General features: G+C 35.6%; 2 protein-coding genes across 2 annotated transcripts in view; one reads left to right on the plus strand and one right to left on the minus strand.

Annotated features, from left to right (window-relative positions):
- The window catches only part of LOC126811572 (RYamide receptor), a 265,432-nt gene that overhangs the window by 146,577 nt on the left and 91,430 nt on the right, over window positions 1–27,425 (plus strand). The window lies entirely within an intron of this gene.
- Window positions 1–27,425, minus strand: part of LOC126811571 (pyrokinin-1 receptor) — a 76,905-nt gene that overhangs the window by 48,631 nt on the left and 849 nt on the right. The window lies entirely within an intron of this gene.

Here is a 27,425-nt window from a genome sequence, read left to right on the forward strand (position 1 = left end):
GAAAAGGTGAGAATAGACCTACATTTACATTTTGTACCGTGTTTAGCTTAATTACTAACTGCTAAAAAAATACCTGGAAACCTTTCAAAATATACTGAACGTAATAATATTATTTTCACACGTACACTACGCTTATATACATACATCTGTTAGGAAGATGTGCAAAACTCAACATGAAGTTATGTTGATAAGACCAATATCTTCAAGGCAATTTTACTATTAGAAGTATATAAGTACTCAAAGTTTGGATAAAAATCGTATCTTCTGTAATGTGCTTAGGAAAATCGGAAAAGGGTGGCATCGAGTTTATCATTTCTGAAACACAGTATATTTTAGACTAACATATGGGAATTTCTAATTCTAATAAAAGCATATTAACATGTAACTATGTATTTGATTTCCTTCATATAAACGCTTATCAACATGCACATACACAATCGTATTTTTTATACGACACAGATGGTTTTCGTTATCTCCATAAAAGAATATCGAGTGTATTTTTACAGCTTATCTGTGCGATAAAACAGAGAACTGAAGCGCGTACAGTCGTAATTTGCCAATCCTTCCGACATCGTTTTATAATAGTTGCATCTATATCATTTCATGTGTTCTAATTGACTCTCTAATTTACAAAGATCATAGACATTTCTTATCTATTTTAAGGAAAGGCCCATGCGTGATACACCATAAAGCGTCGTCGTTAGACATTAATGGAATTAAAACTAAGAATTTAGGGATAGGATCTCTTTTAAAATTAAGTGGAAAGTTCCACACCCTGGTTTGAAAATCATTAGAATGATTCATTATATTTCGGCTGGCGGTATCTTCCTACTCAACGCAGAAAAACTGACAATAAAACTACTCTCAATTGTAAGAACACTCCAAATTTTGTGAATTGATTATTGAAATAATAGAAGGTAATAAATAGGCATTATGTCATATCACTATTTGCATATTGCTTGACGTTTTTCTTGCTTCAAATGTTAAATATATCATTTAGACATTTATGCATATAGCAATCCCATTATCAAACTCTCTAGTTCATCGTAAATCTTTTATATGGAGATATGGAGTGGGATAAACAACGTCCGCCATATCCGTCTTTTTGTGGATAATAAGTAACACAAATTCATTGCATCCGCTGTCTGAAACCTGACAGAAGTAACCATTCATAACTTTATTCTGAATCAAATACTTCGACTTGAATTTTCATATATTCATTTTCCATTATTTATTTTTAAACTATTATAGCCCTTTCCGTAAATCTCGCAAAATAAGAGACCCCCTTTGTCAGATGGAATAACAAAGTTTTAAGAAGATATGTTTGAATCCAGTTGTTGCTCTGGTGGCCAGTTGTTCTCTGCAAACTTACAATCTTAAGGCGTTTGTTGTGGATCCTTCCACTGGAATTTGTCTAGGCTAATTTGAGTATATTATAGTCACGGCTTATTCTGTAAGTTTGAAAACGAACTTCCGACCTTGCTTGAGTCACGTACGTTTAAATCCTAAACCGCCCATTTTACCTCATATATCCTTACCCTTGGCAAAATAGATTTTAACCACAATAACTTATTCAACCGATGTGACTTTAATCTGGGTATCTTGTTAACAGCATCGCTTTGATGAAATATAGGGGGGTTGTGTGGCCGAATGGTTAGCACGTGCGCGCTGTATCGTAAGGTCTGTCATTGAGTCAAGTGGCGTGGTTTCGATTCCTCAGTTGTACGTGACAAGGAGAAGGGTCGCCTGTCCAACCTCAAGGGTTTTCTCCCACTGCTAAAGACCCCTACGCGCAAGCAAATTATTGAAATAAAGCTGAACCATCTGTTAGTCCCGAAATTACCTAGTAATCTATGTGTCGAGTTGATGTTAAGCCCTTGATGAAATATATAAAGCTGTGCGTGAATATATACACAGCTTTCTCATTAGTGTCAGTTCTGCAAATATATTTTCAAATGTAAATTATGCACTGAATTTCGTCTCTATGGAGAATGGTACAAAACTAAACGTGGCTAATACATTAATTAGTAATTATGTTGATGTTTTTTTAGGTAAACATACTTTCAGTACACAACACATGAAATAATCTTAGAAGTCATTAAACCAAATGATGATGAAAAATGCAGAACCGTTTAGTTTGGATGTTTATTCTGAGCGAATAAATTCTCTTTCCTTTAAAAAATATGTTTTATTCCATGTTTTTAAGCGTCAGATAGAAATGATCGTTTGATGCTGCCTACAACCATTGATACAAATTTTCTATTATTAGGCAAGTTCACATAGTTAACAACTTTGTTCTACTTCCTTATATTATATAAATGTAGTCGGTGTGTAAATCTTTTCAATATAGTCAATTGTAGAGCCTTTATACTCTTAACAAATTATTTTTGTCATGTAAATTGATTAAATTACAACTAAATTACAACCTTTGATTTGCGGTAATTTTTCTAAGATAAAACTAACAAAGGATACCATGGCCTTTGAAGATCGCTCAATCAATTGCACTTTATGATCGAATGCTTTTTGAGATATTCTTAAAATTGGGTTATAATATTTGCCCTTTTCAATGTTGGCTACATCAAAGACGGACACAAAATCTAAACTCAGTATACGGATAATATTAGCAAAGGCATTTGTAATTATTTCATTTCAAAAGTTTTTTGTCAAAATTGCTCTTCGAAACATCAAACTTTCATGAATCCGTAAATCGAGCTGATGGGGAATCAATGTAATGGTAGATGCTTTGGGAAAACCGTATAATTAACATTTCCACATATTTACGATAAACATTTCCTTACTGAAATTGGTAGCTTCTGAAGTTTCAAATTGATTAACATTAATAAATGATATATATCTAGATTACAAATTATATTATTGTTTAAACCAAAGATTTATACCGGCCATAGCCAATTGTGAATACACATTTAATAATATATAGTTTAATATTTCATCATTCTGAAAGCCTGGACTGGAAGTCTCGATGTATTATTGCTAACTTAATTTTCAAATGGGTGTTCTCTTGAGTGTGTTTTAGACTTTTGATTCTGGCCCGGGTCAGTTTGTTTCAGATATGGTGTTTTCAGAATACCAAATTGCCGAGAATGAAGTAAGTTTCTCTTAATTTCTTAAAAAGATAAATTCATGAGAAATGTACAGAACTTATGTAAAGGTGAGGGTTATTTACTAACAATCTTTTAGAAACTGTAACGACAAAATATCCTAAAAATAGTTCGAGTTTCTTCTACGCCAATACATTCTAATGGTCAAACTAAGAGTAAAGTTAATGTGTTATCCATGTTTTACGCATTCCTAACACCCATACTGGCTTTAATCAAACCATCAAAGAAAATGAAATGATAAAAGAAGGAAAGCAATATTTGAAGGTCAACCCAAAATACGTCAAGTAAAATGTTGTGAACGCGGCCAATGATTGCATGAGTTCTCAGCCAAAACTGTCATGTACTTCAACAAAATCAAAGACAGACTATCATGGAATGGAACATACGCCCATAGCAAATAAATCGTCAGACCAGTCCGTAAGGTTATTGCATTATTATATATTATATAGGTAACTGGGGCATTTACAAGGCACTAACAAGTAATGCATGAACAATCCATCAACAAAATTCAAAAGTTTTTGTCATCTCGTAGACACACTGTACAAATACCAGCTCCAATATCTGAAAGCTTGATTTAAAAAAAGAAGTATAATAAATAGCAAAATTGATTGTTTAAGTAAAATGTCCATGTTCAGCAGAGAGAAATTGTGTGACTTAAGTTGTTTAGCTTTGAGTATTGAATCAAGATTCAATTTCTAACCAATTTTGTTTTTTATTGCTCTTTATAGCTCTCGTTTCAATAGGATTATTTCCCTTAAGACTTTCTGCAACAATCATTTCCTGTCAGCTAACGACATACCTCCGCGGTATTTGCAAGCTTATGAATGTCGTGGCCTTTTTTTTTAAATATTAACAGCTATTATCAAATGACAAGCATTTAACACGGGTAACAGTCAAGGGCAGATTTAACTCATTATGGTTATATTGTAAGTTATGGATAGATGTTGCCGGAGATAGTCATTAAATGGCACGCTTCACTTTAATAACATAATCAATACGTCTTTCACAAGGTGTGTAAAGAAGCGTTTGACAGCTTGATGTTTATATGAGATTAGTATTATGGGACATATTGGTTATATATTGATTATTATATATAAATCATTGTTTAATATCGTGGAATTCAGGTGAGGAAGAAGTTAATAAAATTTATTTATTTCTGACAACTATAACCCCTGACCATGTTACATAGGGTTATCTACAGTACATTAAACAGACAATAAGACAACTACAAACTAATTAGTAAAATTAACCACGAATCGATAGGTCAATAAGAAAATATCAGAATGGTTAAATGACAGGGAAATGTAGCTACATTTCGTGATGAAAGCTTTACATTAAATGACTAGACCTCTTTGATTTTGTTCTAAATTAAAATTGTCGATTTCATTGGATTTTATTTATTGATTAGTTTTATGGGATGGTAATGTGTGTTTTCATCTATACCTAAAGCATGTGTTGGGATATAACAATAAGACACAATGAACATTTTAAAATTAGTTCCCGTTGTCTAGAGTACGACTTGATGAACAAAGCAAAAATATCCCACAAGTCAATGTATGTGTGAGAGAAATGGGGTTTAGTGTCCACTGGATACAAACTAGGTCATTTCGGGACTAATATATAGTTCAATTTTATTTCAATAATTCGCTTGCGCGTAGGGGTCTTTATCAGGGTATCCAGACCACTCAGACCAAAGGAGGGACTACTCGGACAAACCCAAAAGGCTACTCGGACCAAACCAAAAGACCACTCGGACCAATTACTTTATATTGTTAGACCACTCGGACCAAGCAGGGAACCGAAACCACGTCACTTGACTCAATTAAACCACCCAACCACCAAAAGACAATGTAGAAATAATTAAAATGGCTGATCCATAAACTTGAATACAAATAATTTTATTACTAAACATTCCCATTATGTTTCATGTAATGTTGTTTAATATTGATGTGCAGAACAATTAGAGTTGTTTCTCGGGGTATATTTTCATGATTGTTTGAAAATAAAGACGTTATAGAAATTCAATAAAACTAACTAATTTCCCATGGAATGAAATTCTAAGTTGTTAAATGGTTATGCTTATGTGACCATTTAGAGATAGTCCTTGGGGTGTATCAGTGTTTGATGGCTTCATGTAATGTAACGAGGTGTGTAAATTGTAATAACAACCTCTTAAATCCCGAAAAGAGTGAAATAATATAAAAAGTTATTAAAAGTTAATTATATATTAAATGCAGTCATTCACTCCAGAATTACTTTGATTTTGAATTATGTACCGATGCAACAAGAAAATATCCCAAATCCCAAAAGATTGAAATAATATAATAAGTTGATTGCAAGTTAATAAGTTATTGAATGTAGTATTCACACCAGAATTCTTTTGATTGTAAATTACGTGGCAGTTATGATCCTTACTCATATATCATACTTCATTTGACAATTGCCAGCTTGCTCGTACAAATTGAAATATAATGTCAATTCCCTTGAGCCTGATTCGAAGTACATTGCATGTAACGTTATATGCTAATAATGTCTAATAAAATCGTATAAAGAGTTTTATACGGAAAGTGTAAATCAAATAGATTTTTAAGAAGATACGAGACTGTATCCATGCTATGGTCTCCATCTATATTAAATTGGCTCATCGAATGAGAAAATCTCCGTCTATATTAAATTGACCCATCAAATGAGAAAATCCAATTATATACAGCAATTGACTGATTTTAAAAATGTGTTATATTCAAAACATTTTCAAAAGTTCACTATACAGATAATATTAATTTAATTTATCGATCACCGTCATATACATGCATATCTTTACTATTTGGCAATTTTTGCTATACAATGATGTTATGCATACGTGTAAATATTTTCTAATACATTCTCACTTAGAACACCAAAACATTTCCGTGATTAACAAAACGATTAATGCTTTACCTATCCAAATCGAAAGTGGTGACGTGTTAAGTTTTCTTTCGACAATGTGTCTTTTTCTATTAGGGTAAAACACGGCAACGAAAACCCTGACTCTAATTTGGAGCCATTGCTAAAACTGACACAAAGCGTGTATAAAAGAGAGTATGTATACACGGGTTTCAATATAGCTAAAAATACAAATAAATTGCTTTTATTCATTGATGACGTTTAAGAGACGTGACACGGTAAACGCTTTAGCTAATTTTACACATGCTTGCAAGAAGCAAAGACTAAATGGTTAGTTTAAGAAAAAATGTGACAACAAATCATGACCTACAAGCGACATATCGTCGGAGAGATCTTTAACCATAAATTTTTGATTAGTTAATGGTCTATATTTTACATATGGATATAAGAAGCAATGCATGCTTAGTTAAAGACAAAATGTGATCCTAAAAAATAAAATCACGGTTCACAAGCGACATATTGGCGAAGAGCTTTCTAAATCAGTTAATAGTCCACAAATCTTTCTCTTCATTGCAGTCTCAAATTTATCCCGAAATCGATAATATATTACCAACAATTTAACCCCCCGAGACCGAAGAATTAACTCATTTGACATAAGCATCCGAATTTGGTATCTTCTGGAAATCACGACATCTTGCATTTAAACGAATTGCATTATAGTCGACAAAGCGATACGGGAGGTATTCAATTAACGAGGACGTTGGCTGTAAGGTGAATCGCTTACACAAGTTTGCCAACAATTTGTACAAGAAACCACACAAGCGCTTACACAAGGTTGCTGAATAACCACAATTCAGACCCTTTTGGGTGATGGTGCTAAATATAAACCAATTTTTATACGTCCACATTCATAATGTGGACGTATATTGCCGTCGCCCCTGTCTGTGTGTGTATGTATCGCCTACAGGCCACAATTCTTAAGTGATCATCTTCAAACTTTACATACTTATTCCTTATACCCTAAGGATAATCCCTTTTGTTTTTGGCGCATGCCCGACCCCCAGGGGCAGAGCCACGCCCATTTTTTGTATTTCTTTGTTTGTCATCTACAGGCCGCATTTCTTAACGTATCATATTGAAACTTTGCATACTTATTATTTGTACCCTAAGGAACATCCCTATCGTTAGGGGTGCATGCCAATCCCCCAGGGGCAGAGCCACGCCCATCTTTTGTGTGTCGCCTACAGGCCACATTTCTTAAGTGATAATCTTGAAACTTTACATACTTATTCCTTATACCCTATGGATGATCCCTATTGTTTTTGGTAAATGCTCGATCCCCAGGGGCAGAGCCAAACCCATTTCTTGTATTTGTTTGTTTGTCGTCTACAGGCCGCATTTCTTAAGGTATCATCTTGAAACTTTGCATACTTATTCTTTGTACCCTAAGGAACATCCCCATCGTTATCCCTGGTGCATGCCCAATCACCAGGGATAGAGCCACGCCCATTTTTCTTTTGTGTGTCTGTGTGTCGTCTACAGGCCACAATTCTTAATCGATCGTCTTTAAAAAAATTCATATGAATTCCTTATACCCTAAGGATGATCCCTATTGTTTTTGGTGCATGCCCGACGCCCAGTTGCAGAGCCACGCCCATTTCGTATATTCACTGTTTGTCATCTACATACCGCATTTCTTAACGTATCACCTTGAAACTTTGCATACCTACTCCTTCTATCCTAAGGAACATCCCTATTGTTTGTGGTGAATGCCCAGACCCCAGGGACAGAGCGACGTCCATTTTCTTATTGTGTGTCTGTATGTCACTCACATCCTGCAATGCTTAATCGATCATCTTGAAAACTTTTTTATACTTATTCCTTATACCCTAAGGCTGACCTCTATTATTTTTGGTGCATGCCCGACCCCCTGGGACAGCCACGCCCAAAATTTGTGTGCCTTTTGTGTCGCCTACAGGCCGCAATTCTTAACAGATTATTTTAAAACTTTGAATACCTATTCCTTATACCCTAAGGATCCCCCCTGTTTGTTTGTTTTTTTGGTGATTGCCCAACCCCAGGGACAGAGCCACACCCATTTTCTTTGTTTCTCTGTGTGTTCCCTACAGGCCACGATTCTTAATGGATTGTCTTTGAACTTGAGATATGTATTCCTTATAGCCTAAAGACAACTGCATGTCCCGACCCCAAGGGGCAGAGCCACGCTCAATTTTTATGTTTATCGTTTACAGGCCGGAATTCTGAATGGATCAACTTGGTACTTGGCATATGTATTCCTTATAGCCTGAGGGCATCAACTATTGATTTTGGTGAATGCCCCGACCCTCAGGGGCAGAGCCACACCCAATTTTTGCCTTTAGCGCCCAAAGGCTACAATTATTCTGAATGGATTATCTTGAAACTCGGTATAGTTATTCCTTATAACCTAAGGACGGCAACTATTAATGTTGACATTTCAATAACAGGATGGTACCTATTTATATTGTTTCTATATCCAACCCCCACGGGCAGAGCCACGCCCATTTTTTGTATTTATCGTCTACAGGCTGCAATTCTGAATGAATCATCTTGGAACTTTGCATATTTATTCCTTATACCATAAAGACATTAACTATTTATTTTGATGCTTGCCCCGACCTCCTGGGGCAGTGTCACACCCACTTTTTTGTTAGTATAAAACAAACCCGACGCCTAGCCTTCTTTACCTCTGATCATATTACAGCCATTTCATATTTCATCGTCTCCATTTTAAAAGTACCATATCAATCAAAGCTGGAATGTGGACGTATATTGCAGCGTTAGCGATGCTCTTGTATTTCAGTGAAGTCCTTAACTCTCATGCATGGATCACCATACGGGATACAGGTTATCATTATCCCCACCCCAATTATACTGGCTACTGGCAAGGTTAGATTGTCAGAACTGTTCAAGCATGCCCTATTACCGGCAACTCTGACAAAAGAGGATATCCGGAACACAGATTGTAAAATCGCCTCCCGATTTGACAGATAGGTATTGATTATAAGTTTTTCTCCAATTTTTAGAAAGATGTTTGGGTTCAGAATGTATGTCTGGTTTGCTCCTATAGTGTTGTTGAATTTGTGTGTCAAATGTGGCTGTAGCGGTTCGACTATTAACGCAGTTCTCATTGAAGAAATATTTTGACAACTTTAACTGCAAATCTGACATTGACTCTTTTAACTGAAAAGTGGACAGTAAGTGTTAGCCTTCACCGTCCAAAATGAATTGGGTATAAAACAATTTTGAAACAACAAATGTACCGCTCGATCAGCACGAAGGTCTAGTAGATGGTAGATTTTCCTCCTGTCACAGATGTCGGTAATAAGGTGTTTCAAGGCCGCTGCAGTTAATTAAAACAAGGTGTCACCAACAACATGTATAATTCGGTACGCTACCCCATGGAAGTAAATTAGATTGTCAACAGAAGAGTCAGAATGTGACACGGTTCTTGTGATTAATCTGGGGTTTGTGGACGTAAAATGAAGGAACTCATATATATATAGTAGATGAAGTAATCACATTTGACAAGGTCGTGTCACTTCTTCCTCTGATTCATATGAATTTATCATATAAGGACCCCCCCCCCCACACACACACACACACACACCTTAGTATAACGAAATTTTCGAAACTTTTTTGATAGGTTTCTAAGAACCCAGTTAGAATTAGCAAACAACCTGTCTTTCCCCAGATAAATAAATATCAAACGGCTGATAAAACCAACTCGACAAAAATAAAATGTCCAATCAATGATGACCTTCAACGCAAACCAAAATATACTTGATTAAGATTGATTCTGGCAATGGTACGTACTTCCTTACGCCCACTTTTTTCGAACATATTTCTAAACTAGAAATGGGTAGTTAAAAACGGATTAAAGTTTCTAGGTCATTAAATTTCATCGTTTACCATCCATGACATTTAGGATTATGGATGTTTTCTTCACGCCCTCAAAACAAATCGATGTCTCTTTTGAAAGTAGCTGCTGTAATGGATGTTCACTAGCGCAAACAACTAGATATCTATCTATAAATTAAGATGCGTCTATAATTAAAAGAGTAGCTTTCAGTTTTTATTCATTTTTCTTTTCCCCCAAAACTGAGTTAACCGGAACACGCAACATGTTGGAATAATAGACGTTAAAAAACTTTTTTGACACGGACAGGAGCTTGTCCCGGTCCATAGCAACAAAGTCGTCAAGGATAGCTATAAAACAAGACGCCAAGAAATCTCGCTGGTACGTTCTAACCTTGTACCGCATGTCTTGGGTTCTTTGAGACGTCAACACTTTAATTCTCGTTGGATTGAATTGCAGTTTATGTGTCCAATTACGCTGTAACAAACAATAAATTTGTGGAATATAACATTAATATAGGCTGCCTTACAAAGAAACATGCAGCTAAGTAGCCCGGGTAGTCCATAAACCTAGCCGCGCAGTGAAACTTACAGTAAATACTTAAAAAATCGTTTTACTGTATATCATTGGCACGTGAACAAGAACATAAATTAAAGTAATTCTAAAATTAAATAATTTTGAATTGAGCAATGATGAAAATTAGAAAGAAAAGTATCCGACAAGGCATGTAAAGTATCAATATGGCACAAGGACTAAATGTGAGTGTCTGGAAGTAAAAATTTAAAATTGTTTACTGTAAATAGTAATACTGTTTCTAGCTGCAATGACTTTTTTGACTTCGAGGTCAAATAACATGCTTTGTGAAACCTTTGACCTCTTCCATTTCATCTAGGGCATGTACATAACTCACGTAAATAACACTTCCAGTTGACAAAACTGTGATTTTCCAGCTTTAAATTACTTACAATGCTATGAATCTTATAAAATAGATCCGAGTAGGAGCGATATAAAACGCACAAATTTGTTTAATTTATACCCCTTCCTGACTAGTCTGACTCTTCAAATACCTTAATAAGTGTTCAAGTGCCCATTCAATCAGCTGTTGTCAATTATCGACATCATCACTTGTTTAGATAACCGTTAAGCAATTTTCCAGCAAAACATCACAGTCTCAAATCGATTGCCTCCTATATCTACCACATATGCAAAACAAACAATTCCAATTTGTAGATTAGTCCTGGTATTGTCATCGTTCCGCAAGAGGTCTGGGCAATCTGGGAATAAGATGACTGTTATAAGCTGTGTAAATATTGAATTTGCTGTAATTGGCGGCGGAATGACCTTCTGTCGACTTGACACCGAAAACTTTAGCTTTATTTGCCCCTTTGATGTCGATATTCGGCTTAATTGTCTATGTCTGCATTAAGGTTTCAAAGAAACATAGATAATTCAACAATAAACATATTGCATAAAGGGAATTGTCGTATTTATTCATCTCAGGCTTAAAGTGTTTTATGCCATACTCTGGAACATGCTATCACCATTTTATTTCCTGGTTGCTGTTATAGGCATGCTTGAGATACCTATAGAGAAAGGGTCGGTGGAAGAGAAAAACACTTAGGTCAACTTTCTCTTCCACATAATTTCCATACGTGATATAAAAGGTTACGCAACGCCAAGTTGAATGTTAATTGGAATCTGTCCAAACTATTCCATAACATATCAGGTCAGTTAAGTTAAAGGACAACTTTGCCGTCCTCAAGTTTAACATACGTGATAGAAATAGTTACACAGCGCTACGGTGAATTTTATCTGTAATCTTTTCAACCTATTCTATTATTATTATTATTACAGCATATTTATAGTACGCCCTTTCATATAACATGTTCAGGGGCACTTTACAAAGTGACAATGTAATCATAAATAAACAACAAGATTATGGACATGTTAACGATTGTATACAGAGTCAGTTAAAAGCCTGATTAAATAAATGTGTTTTAAGTTGTTTTTTAAAAGAATATAGAGATGTACAACATCTTTAACTAAATTGGTAGATTATTCCATAAAACAGGTGCTTGATAATTAAAAGAGCGCTGACCATATAAGACTAGTTGAACAGTTTTGGGCTGTGCACAGTGAGCAGATTTACAATGGTAATGCAGTGTCCGTGGACAGCTATAATGCCAGGATAAGTTATACGATCATTAGAACACGACCAAAGCTAGATAATAAAACATAGAAGAATATTAAAATAAATCAAATGGAAGGAAAAAGTTATGTTTCATAGAACTCTATTACACGTTTCTTGTTAGTAATGCTAATAATGTTTTCCGCAAACAAAACGAGTCTCATTCTTTATTCTTCAAAGTTCTAGGTTTTATAAGTTAAATACCCTGGAAAATACACCACCACCATCATTTGGTGCATTATCTGACAATTAACTAATAAAGAAAAAAAAAGATCATAAATGTTCATACCACATGCTTTGCTGTAAAATATTTGGAAGAAATTATTTGCCTCGCGAGGAAGTATGTTAGTGAAATAGCTTACAGAAACGTGTGAAATCCCAATAAATACCTCATTATAAGAATATGAAATGATTTTCCTCTACAATTACGACCAATAAAATGATCTGCACGGGAAGAGTTATTGAAAGAAGAAACGTCATATTATCTTCAATCGTGTCCATTAGTCGCTAGAAGCAACATGTGTTCATTAATGCTATTTAGTTTAAAAACTTTAGCTGCATGAATGTTTCACGCTAAAAGGAAAGAACGAGTAAGACTTACTCTGCATTAGAAATTTAAAATCTCAATTAACAATATGCCCGTTAAATGTTAGAGCGTTACCGTTTGTAAAATATATTTATTTGCAAATTTTTGGCTTCGCAAACTAAAACGATAGAGAAATACATGAAGAAGTATAATGCAATTATACCGCCATGACAGGTTTGTCTGGTTCCCAAGACTAAAAATTCGAAGATATTGGTCTGCCATGGTAATTGACTGGTTATTCATGCCCGGTTGTTGTGTTATAACGATTGCGTCTTGTAAATCTAGTCTATCGATAACCTGTCAGAATGATCTCTGCTCGTAATTACAGATAAACCAATCAACATTGCCAATCAGATCAGTAACTCGTCTAAACTAAGACCTAAAGTCACTCAAAATATCTCCAGCTATTTCTAGTCTTGGTATTGATTGCGGGATAACCATTTATTCGCATTATAATTGCAATTGTCAGTCAAAAAGAAACCTGTGACAAGATAAAGCATATAAAGAGCTGCACTATGTTTAATCACAGATGAAGCTAATAACCCAACTTTGACTGAATTCAAAGAGTCAAATGTCCTCATGAACGCATTCACTGAGAAGATTCAACAGATAGCAAGAGTGGTATAACAGTTTGCACGTTTCCTGCATAAATGAGGTAAATCGAATAAACACATCCGGTATTAATTCTAACCGCTGGCAACAGGCCCTTTTTAAATCTTAAGTCTGCTGTGCGTCACAATTCCCTCCCCCCCCCCCATCGCGCCTTGCCAAGAAACCAAGGGGCTTAAAATAGGTTCGCCCATGTGTCTATACATCACACCTTTTGGGACACAATAGCCTTTTACATGAGCCAGAATGTTCAAACTGGTTTATTAGGTGAATGGCTTGACGGAGTTCGGCGATGACCATCTTCTGCTGAGGCTAAGCCGAGAATATCCATTTCATGCCCTAAGACATGACAACGTTGATTTTACTTAAGTTATAATAATAATAACGAAAATTAAATCGCGCAGCAACAAATCCCACTTGGGGATGCTCTGGGTGCACGAAAGTGCTTACGTGGGTTAATTAGAATGACTGGCTTTGAAGATAGGTGAGGTTTCACATTTCTGAATTAAGTAGAATTGATGCATTTTAATGAAAAGTTCTTGAACCAAATTTCTTCATGTTATTCACCGGTACATCTAATAATACTTTACTTTCGGATCTCAGTGACTTTTTTTGATTGGTAGGGTCATGAGATTCTGAAGATTTCTTGGTGCTGTTTTATTTAATGTTTTGTATGTCAGCGTTAAAAATTTAAAGTTAATTCTCTCGCGCACTCGGAGCCAGTGGAAACTATGGAAGACGGAAGTGATCTGTGATTTTGATCTCGCTTTAATTACAATGCGAGCAGCGCGATTTTGGATCCTTTCCAATTTGGAATTTGTACATTTCTTACTCCAGAGAGAACGCATTGCAGTAGTAATTACATCAATACCTTATGTTAAAGTATGTTGATAAGCCGTTCGACTGCTCGATGCTTTATCTAAGATTTTCAATCATTTAATATGTATCATCTAGGAGACACCAGCCACACCTCGAACAAGTTTGTTTAAAAACAAATTGTATTGCACAAAACTAACATAATTAGGCAGATAAAAATTTGTACACGTGGTGAAATAATGAATCTTTGCAAATTTTAAAGCGCGATAGAATAAGATTGGACCAAAACAAAGGTGCCATAGAATCAATTTTAACTACTCTTGAAATGAACTTCATCGAGCCATATTGAAAAACCGCGGTGACAGTATCAGGTCGGGTTTCATGTTCCTATCTCTAATAGGGTTACCAGCTAGAAACACCATCAATTTACCAACGGTCGATGCGATGATGTTACTCCTAACCATTAATTGAGTTCAGCAGTTCGCAACACCACTGACACGGTATAATTAATTATATATCTGTTTAGCATTGTTTAAAGTATTAGCTCTTTAACTTAGTATCATTCGCATTCTTCGACATTGCAAACACGACTTACTGGTCAATTTAACAGTGATGTTATCTTGCCGCTTCTGGTATCCAATATTTAAGACACAATGAAAATGTTCAACTTGGCACACGAATCGCGCGCCAGAATGCTTTTGAGCGCCATTTGTAATGAGGTGACTGGATGAATGAGGTTAAACATATCTTACAAGGAAAGACTACCGATGTGGCCTGAAATAACCAGACGCCAAAGAAAGTCATTCAATTTGCAATCTTCGCGTATTTCGCCGAACATAACTGGTTAGGAATTACAGTAGAGACGATTGAATGTAAATCAGTTTGTAGACATTCATATTACATTAATATATGCGTTGCGACCCACTTGTGTTCATTTCTATGTGCCCCAGAATAGCGATTTAGCTCCTTTAATTACTTTGTAAATGACCACGTACCACATTGACCAATGTCAAGTGTTTACGGGTCAGTATACCCCACCACATTCCATTTAACAAGATAGTCTGATATATGCTTGTGGATATTCAAGGACACGAAAAACCTTTGGGCCTTACCATGTACAAATACAATTTATAAATTAGTAACTATTTAATAGGACGGGCTGACGTAGATTTAATGCACTTTTGTGAGGATTACAGCTCAAAGAAGTAGCCGCAAGTACGTGTACTATATTGGCGAACCATCATTTGATTTAATTTACTCTTCGTGGAACCTTGAATTACTGATTCCATAATGATGACCTGCCTAAAGCTTGACGACACGCAAAATGCTTGTAAATGACATGTCTCGATGTTATGCATCACAATTTTTCAATGAAATGGCCCCTATCGTAGATATAACACAGTCCACTTTTTTTTTTATCAGGGCCCATCCTTTTATTAATATCTACGTGATAAAGAATACTATTTTATGCTAAAATTTGCTATATTCAGTATCGGAATCTAGATCATAATTATATAAGAAAACATCTTGAGGGGATATGTTGGCTTGATTTAATAATGACTATACGTGTAAGAAATGTCGTATTATAAATAACACAAGGCAAGGAATGTATAATGGTGCTATTTAGTTTATATCTGGTGCAGCATTTAATGATGCATTGACAATGTTAATGGCTATCGTGTTATTTCTAGACCTCAAAATCAAAACTACACAAGAGTCATTAAGCAACTCATCCATGCAACGCCGGGTAACTATGTCAGTTATTATTAAGTCTTCCGGTCATGTCTGAATAGTGTAACTAAATACGAATTATACAAGACGTTTGGTGTTATGTCATCACTAAATAAATACTCTTCTCGACTCTTAACAAGTTACAAGGTATTGTAAAATAAACGAAAGACAAAGTTATCGGTCATATCCGTTAGCCAATGACACAATCTAATATGCGAACCAGACAATCATATGGTAACATAATGAGGGCGGTTTTGGCGATCACGGCAAGCTGTAACTTTAATGAGTTGACTGGACCAATTTAACATTACAATAATGTACAAGGTGGTACAAATGGTTGGTAAATGGATAATCTCCAACCATACGTAAGTCCTAGAGTATTCGAAACGAAGGCGCGTTTCTCAACGGCATCACTTGAATTAATTTCGGTTTCCATCGGTCGAGATCTAATTTTGTATACTGACCGTCATTGCCATTTAAAATGCAGAGGTGACGCCACCCTTGGTGTTCGCCAATGACCATTTCAAAAAGTGGCACGGTGTCCCAGCCGTATCTTATTTATTTAAGTTGGCGTAAACATTGGACTCGGTGTGGATTTCATGGAAGTTCACCTGCTTTATACTGTATCTGTGCATGAATTATTACTCAATAGCTCACTGTCGAGTGTCCAATCTAGAGATTGGAAGCCAGTGGGAAACAAATTACAATATAATATACGGTTAATCGGAATAAAAGTTAAGCATACTTTTTACATAAATCCATCTCTGAATCGAGTGAATTATTTCACACCGAACAAAAACTTGATCTTCGTGCGATATTCTAGTATCACATCCCATATGCTAAGATGGTTTAATATCCTCTAACACAATCAGACCCTCGAGAAGCGAACTATATATCAAAATGCAAAGACAAATGGGCGATTTGGATATGTTAAGATAATAATAAAGAGATTATTTCGGACTACGGGTGAGAATGCCTTTAAATGGTCAAGTGGTTAGCACGTGCGCGCTGTATCATAAGACCTGTCATTGAGTCAACTGGCGTGGTTTCGAATCCCCGGTTGTACTTGACAAGGAGTAGGGTCGCCTGTCCAACCTCGTGGGTTTTCTCTGGGTTCCCCGGTTTCCTCCCAAGGCTAAAGACCCCTACGCGCAAGCGAATTATTGAAATAAAATTAAAACCATATGTTAGTCCCGAAATGACCTAGTTTGTGTCGAGTGGACGTTAAACCCCATTTCTCTCTCTGTCCCATTAAATGTAATGTCAGTTCATGTATCTTCCCCTCGAGATAAATGGACGAATTGGATATGCGATGATAATAATAAAGGGATTTTATATTTCGGATTAAAGTTGAGGATGCCTTTCAATTGTCTATATCCACCCACATATTACCGTAGGCTTTCCCCTTAAATTCCGTTTTGAACGCATTCTACCACAGATGCGGCAAGATGTATTTCGTCTTGACCAAAAGCATGCATGAGGTTGACCATGTAAATCTTGAGAAACGCAAACTTTAGTTGCATACTATTACTAGTCAATCTGATTAAATACAGATCTATATTTCGTTTCGTTTTTTATGCTTTCGATGGCCTACACTACATGAAGATCTGACCAGTTGTTTTGGGGGGTCGCGTCAGGGGCCCTATGACGTCAGATATTTGATTAACCAATCAGCATTGATGTTTCTAGTGGATTATCCACCACAGTTCCGCGCAGCTCACGCCAAAAGCTCGATATAACAGACCGTTTCATTGGCTAATCCAGAACACGCCAATAACAACTCTTCCAGATCCTAATGTAGTAAAGACAAGTAAAAGGAAATTCTGAACTATAAAAAACGAAGTAGGATCTGTGTTTTGATTAGAATGCATACTAGTAAGCATTAAAGTATCCAGGGTACATTTCAACGTATCCGACCGCGTAACCCTGTTTTCATTTCTCCACAATGTTATGAATATTCGCCAAAATCTGGGACATGTTGGGGGTCTGGATCTACATAAACTATTGTATATGTACTAATTGCTGGTTCAGATAACGCGTGTCACTATGCGTATCGCGTTTATCGTAATTATTTAATGTAGACAAATCACATGGAGGCACAAATTGTAGTTCGTCTATTTATAGCAATTCTCTGTGTCTCTTTTCTCCCCTTTTGCTTGCCCATTTTTGTTTATTTTTTGGTCTAGAATGGACGAAGAGGGTTTGAATTTGTTGGTAAATATTCATGATTTTGAGGCGGAAGGATAACAGAGTTATCAGGTTGGTTACGGTGATATGTACGGCGGATAGTTAATGTTTTTAGTATGCTTCTTCAAGTTTGTATTTCTCAAAATTTTGGTGGTCAACCTCATACAAATAAATTTTAGTGCAAGGACATGACCATCTGTTTGTCTGTAGTGAACGCATTCAAAATTGGAGCCGGGCAAAGAGGCAAGAATTAACATTGAAGTCAATGGGGAAATTAATGGTGGTCTGCCTCCACATATAAGGGATTGGTTATCTAAAAATACTAAAAGTATATTTATTAGCTAACGGTAATCGCGTTCGTATCATGTAATATCAACTTTTATCAACATAACGAGTGATGGACATCTCTTTTCAGTGCCGAGAATTTGAATCAGTAATTTCAAGTATTTTATTTATAATCACAAATTTCCGTACAGCGTTATAAATACATGAGTAATAACGCTTTGATCAATCACAAGAATAAGTATTTTTCACTGTTTGTGCTATAGTTTCTAAAGACAAACGATTAATAATCACCTATAACCTCCCTCTTCAACTTACAACCCTTTCTCTTTATACTTGGAATATACCTTCATCATCGCTATATTTAATAAGCATATTGGAACGCAATAACTTTAACTCTGGTGAATAGATTGTGATTAAACCGGGAATATAGAGAATCTCCTACGAGTCTTTTTTGATATCAAAAAATATCAACACAAGTCGCTAAAGTAACAAAAACGAGGCTCTGCCGAGTTTTGTTTTTACTTTATCGACGAGTGTTGATATTTTTTGATATCAAAAATGACGAGTAGGAGATTTTATTTATCACTCAATCCTTTCTTACACTGCACAAATAAATAAATATAATTCTTTGCTATAGATTTCACTTTCACTGAACCTGATTACATTACGGCGTAGTGATACATCATTTTTTGACAGCAATTCAACCACTGCAATTCCTTTATATTGACCCAGTGTTTCCATCAAGGTCAATTAAATAACAATAGTTCATTTTTAATAAAAAAAAGTTACTTTTAATAAGAAATGAACTGTTCTTTGAAAATAAAAAAAGTAGTTCCTTTTCAACTGACCAATCAAATTCATGTAAAGCGATATCTCCTAAGGGGATATCGCAGTAGATTATGAAATATATCACACAAGCGATATCTACTGTAGAATGTACTATTGGGTGATAAATCTTCTTTATCACGGTCACTCACCTAAGATCGTATATTTATAAAACATTACTTGTTTTTTGGTTTTTTTTTTTAGCCCACTGGATCTCTATAAATTTACTTCTGGGGAATAAATTTCGGTCAAACTTGACCTAGTCACTGGCATAAGTTAGAACATCGACAATATCCTTTGGTATTTGACCTACAATCTAATTGTTTGGTGATATAATACAAAATAATGTATTCATAGTAAAATAAATTGGCTAAATTATGTTATGAAGCCTAATAATTATAACTTTACTGTTAGTAAATATATTTTGTTAATTCTTGAAATGTGCCTTAATTATCAGAGTCACTTGTCTAGGTTCAAACATCAATCCGTTATTTTATTTGCCTAATGCAATTTCACCAATTGATTTTTTGAACAAATTATTATAACTTACAGTGAATGGATATAATTTTTTTTAAACAATATTTTTATTCCGGGTGTTTGAATGGGATTGGGGAACAGGCTTAGCCCATGTAAGACCTCTCTCCCTAGGGGTATTAATTAAACCTAAGCTATACATCCATTAAACATACATTATGCAAGAGCTAAATCTGCCTATTGCAGGTCTTTCTTTAGGCCTGAAATGTTATATAAACTATTAATTAGACATTAAAAATTTGTTAACAAAACAAGACCATAATCGACTCTCGATGGCATCGGATACTCGAGATTTTAACTAGATTAAAACGGTTCGCCATTTAAAAAAATTAATTTAAAAATGAGAAAGCGAGGCTAAGTCCCGATTATACCAGTGCCCTGGTTACCACTGTGCACACATCTTGTCAAAACTACAAACAAGGATAACTTGGCTGAGAATGAAGTAATTTGAATGAAATTTCCAATAGTTTCTTTTTTTATCATCTATTTTTGAACTATTATAGCAAGAATGGCCAACTCTTTATTAAACTCTTAACAAATGTATCTTTAATTAAACATTGGGTTTATCCATGTTTTTTTAAAATTCACTTAATGTGTATCCATGTTTTTAAAATTCACTTAATGTAATGTCTATGGACTTTTCTTAGAAATGCAATAAGTTTACTTCTAATGCTAATATCAACAAAATTTGGACTTATAATCTTGATAACAACGTGTGTATCCTAACATTACAACATTTGTATTGGTTGATCACTTGAAATGCAATCCTGCGCTTCCTATTTGACTGAATCATGTTGAAAAAACTTGAAATAAACCAACATTACATTAATCTCACACATAAAGTTAAACATTATAATGTCATATGTTTGTAATTAATTGGACCACTACAATCCCATTTTGGTCGATATGAACTAATTGTCAAATATCCTCTCATATAACAACTTTTCATCTTCAACTGAATTATCAGTGAAATGAAATTCGATCGCTTGCCTGTTATCGCTCGTTACTTCAGTCAGTTATATAGAAGGACAACTCGTGTTTGTCATGTTTGACGTCACTTCCCGTTTCTTCACGTGCTTGTTACACACCTCCCGTAGCAATGATCTCTGTGTTAAAATTATATTTAGGATGTATTTAACGAGTTCTATCACATATTTTATAATGACTGACACCAATATGTTCCTTTAAATTAACCTACCCCCATGTGTGTTTGTCGCATTCACTGTGAAATATATGGGTGAGGACTCCACCTTATTATTATTCATGTCATGTAATTGGTAAAAGTCCTTCAAAATCACGTTAGGGGGTTGGTGGTCGAACGGGTTCGATCATACTAACGTCTGTCATTGAGTCAAGTGACGTGGTTTGAAAACGAGTAGGGTCGCTTGTCCAACTTCGTGGTGGGTTTTCTCCGGTATCCTCCCACATCCAAAGACCCCTACCATATTATGTTAGTCTCTCTCTCTCTCTCTCTCTCTCTCTCAATTAAAATAGTCTGTATATGTGAAAAATTAAACATTGTTTTCACTGACCCTTGAATATATTATATCATTGAAGGAATATTACAAATTTGTTGATAATTAAGGTAGCATATGTTGGGAAATCACAATTATTACTGGCGAATATCAATAAGTATATGATATCGATTTTACATATTAATATTTATATTATATACTTCTCGGTGATGGAAAACTACGTCTATACATATAGTGTATATTATATTATTTAGTTCTTTATTACCTTGGTATTCTAATCACGAAAACTCATACATTTCGTGTTTTGTCTTGATTACATCTGTTCAGAGCGTGTCCCAGTTTTTTTTTATATAAGTTAAAAATCACACAAATTTGTAAAGTACAATAGTTTAAACACAATTATGGATTCTATTGATGTAATACGCCGATATGAAAATAATTGCATCATTCCGATTTTAATATTATGCTTTGGACGCTAGCAACCAGCTATTGCATCTTAACATAACTTGGGCCCTATTCCAACACTCATCACATATTATATGGTTTTTATATCTAAAAACATTATCGACTGTAAAGTATATTTTGAACAAAATTATGGATCTAATTAAAGTTGGTCTTCATCTCCTTCTGCATGATTTTAAAAGAAGTTGGTTGCAATAAACCAGCACCCAACTGCTTCCTTATCATTATCTGTTGGCTAAATCGCTTCGAGTCCAAAAATCAAACTCACTGGAATTTGTAGATGGATTTGTCTTTAACAATATAACATCTCTAGATATAGACAGTGTCGCGATATAACCGATGTTGTGTTGAACCGAGAACCCAGAAAGCCAAGAAAAGAAAAAAAATTAGTAAACAGGCCGATTTCCGCTTAGCTTTAAACATTACTATTTGTCCATTGATGCCATGAAATCATCTGTTGATTCAAAAAATATCGGATCGGGGTGTTAGACGTTTTGAACTTATCAACAGATTTCGATATTATTGATCATCGGAAATTATTGGATCGACTGGAATCAACCTATGGATAAAGTATCGGGCGTGGCTTACAATCATTCTTGCCCGAGACAAGCCATCTCTTCATAGCCTGGTTATGTTGGTTTACACGCAATCTTTTAAAACTGAAATGGATCCAACAGGTAAACTATTGCGCTAAACATGTGATGATCAATGCATGAAAGACAGAAAGTAATTGCAATTATGGCTGATAAAAAATACCATTCGATTTGAGGTTATTGGTAGAAAAAAAATAACATACTTTTTGACGTTATTTGTAAAATAATACCATTCGCTTTGACATTATTCGCCCAAAAATTTATAACTTTTGATTTGATGTTATCTCGAAATTATAACATTCGACTTGGCTATAGACTACAGTCAAACCGTCGGGGGTTCAAAGTCTTGTAAAAAAAAATGTTCAATAAGGGCGCGTATATCTTAGGTTATAGTAAATGAATTATATTTTCGTAACTGAAAGGAATAATAACAAGTGTTCACTTTATTGGTTTTGAAAGTCGAGTTGCCCATGGGCTTTATGTCTAGATACATAAAACTATATTGCTTGTAACATAATATCATAAGAGGTCATGGCTATAGTTATGAAAAGTGTATAAACGTTTATTACTCACACATATTATTACTTCACAACTTTCTGTATTATTTAAATATATTTCAAACAAACTCCATACAGTTTCTTTTTTACAAACGACATTCAACATTCTAAATAATAAATACCTTGTTCGAAGAGATCTATCAAATTATACAGATAAATCAAAAATTGTAATTCTTTTTATGAGTGCACTCCTCAATTAGATATCCCGTTGTTATACTGTCTCCAAGGGTTTTAAGTTTAGATGAGATTACATGTATGTGTTGTATTGGAAAGAACTGAGTCGATATTATTTTAATATCCACAACCAACTGCCCGGGAGCGGTACTATAGCCTACTCGTATACCGGATTCCAACTGCCAAAGGATATTTTACGTGCACGCCAATGTATACACGGGTCCTCGGTTTTTCGTCCCATGCTAACGACTAGATAGCTGTCCTTGTCAGGCCCTTCATCCTGCACCACTGACAAGGTGAAACCTCGACGGCCAATTTAGGGATCGAACACGCGACCCCCAGGATATCGAGCCACGTCTTACCCACTTAGCCACCGTGGCTCCAACATCAACGATTTTAAAAGACGTTGGCTCGCTAACCTAAAGTCCGGCGTTCGATCCCGATGTTGGCCGAGACAGTTCATCGGGATTTTCAGGCGTGGTTCACCCTTTGTAGGACGGAGGGCAAGGTACAACGTATAGTCGTTCGTATGAGACGAAAAATCGAGCTGTTGGAATTTGAAATATGAGTGGGCCCTTTTCATACGAACGACTGGAGCAGAAAAGTGTCAGGTTAAACTTCATTTCATGTCTTTCCTGCAATTTTAGTGGAGACTAAGCTGAAACGCTGTGTCCAGGGTAAAATGTGTCCATATGACATATCACGCTTCTTATTGTTAATTGCTTAACGTTATAACTCATGACATCCGTTGGTAGTCTATCGCCATCAAGAAACGTCAATCAGCAGAGGACCACCGTCAAGACGGGTCGGATTATTGCGTCTTTCCTTTGTTTTTTTTATTTTGAGTAAAGCCCGTATCATTAATGGGCCCAGGGTTGACTGCGCAGTGGGCGCTTTAGGCTGGCCCCCGAATCCATTCACTTGATTTAATATTTGTTGTTAAAGCTTGCAATGTCTGTGTACTTTGTTTCTTGTCCGCAGGTTTGTCTTTTCGGTTTAGTTTGCACGTAGTGTGGTCCGCCTGCACTTTATATTATACACGTGACAATAGAAACAATAGCCGTATTTAAGTATCAAATTGACCGAAGTATTGTTTTGGTCAAGCGTTAAACTCAATTCCTGTCCAAACACTAAATTTGTTTCAAGGAAATGAACTGTGTGCTCCACCTCGACATCATTAATTAATATTCATTGTTTTCTTTTTGATGTCGTAGAGGGTACGCCCATAGCACTGTAATATTGAATACCGTATTGCATTGCACAGTCATTATGAAATGAAATAAATTTTAAACAGGCCACAATATACACTATGTACTTTATTGCTAATATTACTGTGCGCACAAATTTGTTCCTGTCCTAAGCATATTTATCGTTGTCCTTTTAACGTGCATAATAATTCAACGTAATGCATTCGATTTTGACAACCAAGCAATTTGAAATCAAGATCTTGAGCTATTAAACTGGAAAAAACATCGTATCATTGATGTATCCAAGCTGTTGATTATTAATTTGCTGAGATGGGATTTGAAACAATGTAGTTTTAGTAAAAATTTCTAATTATATATCGACATCGTAAGTTAAATAGTAACTTTAGAACGTATGTAATGAAAAGTCCAGCATTTATATCTTGTTTTCGCCATAGTCTACCAATTTCCTCCATAAGATATTTTTCATTTATGCTGAAATTTATTATCATTATATCGGAAATTATACTTGCTAATTCGCAAAAACGTTACGCGTTAACATTTTTCACCTCCACATGTAAACATTACCGTCAAAAGAAACGTTAGTTGCATAATACCGGTAAATTGACTTGAAAATGAGGTTATTTCGTTATTTACTATTGACGTAATATCGTACAAAAACGACAGTCGTGCAATTGTCAGCTTTTAAACTATCTCTCACAACAACCTATTCCCCTATGACAATTATCACAAACGAACTAATGAGCAACCAGAAGCTCTCTTAAGGCCACTAACGAATACAATATAATATATATGTCGGACAGCCGATTTTTTCGACTTGCTTGCGCAATCCCCTGAACATATTATTGAAACTGCCTGGTGAACATCTAAAGAAGAGAAGGCTGATTTTATTTGAGGCTGATTTTTAGAGAAAACATTCATCAGAGGTATGTACTGCATAAGAAGAGACTATTAGTTACATTTGATAGATCTGAACAGCCAATGAGAACATTTCTTTCATGGTAAACTCTTTCGAGATTGTTCTTAAAGAAGACTTGAAAATGACATGTTGAGCTAATTTTGTAAAAGGAAACATGATACAAGCTCTCCAATTCCTCTAAAGCCTATCTTAAGAGATTGTATGTTTATATTTTTTAAAACACTTACTTGAGACTACTTCTCAATCATTGGGGATTTTTGCCTAACTGACATGGTTGTACTTTTGTCAAGTTTGAAATTACAAAAAGTACATCATAAACAGAATCGCTTTAGCATTTTAAGCAAGTAAATGGAGACGAAACAGGTAGACGAGGAGGCTAGACTGTGGCTCGTTATCTCGTGTTCGATCCTAGTTTTGACCAAGAAAGTTCATGGGGATTTTCCATCGTCGTTTCCCCAGAGGGACAACGTATAGTCATTCGGATAGGATAAAAAAAACAAGGTCCGGTATACACATTGACATGTACGTAAAAGATCTCTTGACAATTGAAATTCGATATAGCACACTGTATGGCGTGTCTATGTCCACCTTCATTAAACCAGTCGGAGCAAATCAGTATAGGGTGTTAAAGCCCACTCGCTATCACATTTCCACCCTTTGCTGGACTGGCCTCCCACTGACGACATGCTATTCCGACGGGTCTCCTAGGAGACACCTACGATATCACCATAGGTAAATGCGAGCGTAAAGCATGGATAAACTGCAACTGCATTTAGAAACACCGAGTAAAATAATATTGGTAAGGAATTGGTAAACTAAAAATTGTTTGGCTTCATTCTGTATGCATCTAAATCATCGACTCGCCAAGAGAGACACCTCATGCATAGAAACTATCAAATTAATATCAGTTTATGTGTTCTGTCTTATCATTTAATTATCTTATTTTTTATGGTCCGTGATAAGGAATTTCTTATATACATTAGAAACAAAGTACAACAAATACCGCAGAAAGAAATGAACCTCGATTCACCACATCGTCCATTTTTAGACTAAAATAGAGTATTTTATACGCCCACATGAAAAATGTGGGCGTATATTGTTGTCGCCCCTGTCCGTCTGGACGTCCGTCGGTCCGTCTGGACGTCCGTCGGTCCGTCCGGACAGTCGTCCACAATTTGTTTGTGGACATTCTACATGTCACAAGTTTTAACCCACTTTGTCGAAACTTGAAATATAGGTTTATTTTCCAAAGGTCTCGGTTCCTTGCTATATTCGCGTATTTCGGACCGTAACTTCATGGATTTTGACCCCTGATTGTACGAAAAATCACGTTTTTAGCTTGTAGACACTCTAGATGTCACAATTGTTATCCGATTTTGATGAAACTTGAAATGCATGTTTATAACCCAAAGATCTGGGTTCCTTTCGATATTTTCAAGGATATCGGACGGTAACTTCCTGGATTATGGTCTCCGGTTGTACGAAAAATCGCATTTGCTTTTAGCTCGTTCTCTATCCATCTCTTGCAAAATGTGGGCGTATCTTGCATTGCAACCGCTCATTTATTCTGTGGCATGGAGAGGGGGATTTGTCTGTTGGCTATCATGTCGTTGCCATGGACCCTTAAAATCGCCATCTAAGAGCAAGATCCATCATTTTTACTGGGAGGAGTTGTCCATCAAACAGCCCAATGTTTCATTGGCTACAAAAAATAATATATCGTGTGTGCAGCTGTATGCGTTGGATCAAAGTAATTCTCACAAAAATCTGCTCAATGCGCTTATAATTTTCCTCAAATTATATATAAATTTCAATAGAAACGGCTTTAGAACAAATACGATAGTACTTTATGGACCAGGAATCGAACATGAAGGCAAAGTCACCATCCGTCAATTGATGCGCAATTGTCCAAGTAGCAAGCATGCCCAGTTTCGAAGAGCATCAGCCGCAAAAAGAACAAGAAGATGGGTAGCTTCCGGGACCCAGTCCCTGGTCCAAAGATTCTGTGCTGCACTTAAATTAAAATCGCCCAAGCGCCAGTGGTTAACTCTGAAATTTTGAACCGGAATTTATGGTTTCCTTCTCCGCCTGCTTTGGTTCAAACAGGGGTATACCACAGTGCTAATTAGCCCGCTAGTATATTTCTGGATTTCTTAAACAAAAATATGCTCATTTGAATGAAAAACAAAAATGACAATGTCTAGATTTTAGAGCATGCTTTAAAAAGAGCTCACTCATGTTCAATATCGCAATATTAATTAGTTGTTTCATAGTTAGGTTGCAACTACACCAAACGTAACATAATCTTCAACTGAAGTGTTTACGAAGATTTATCTTTACCTGTAACATTGTATTTATAAACATCAAAACAGTTTTGTA

This window comes from Patella vulgata, chromosome 2 (genome assembly GCF_932274485.2).
Source record: "Patella vulgata chromosome 2, xgPatVulg1.2, whole genome shotgun sequence".
Taxonomy (NCBI): domain Eukaryota; kingdom Metazoa; phylum Mollusca; class Gastropoda; family Patellidae; genus Patella; species Patella vulgata.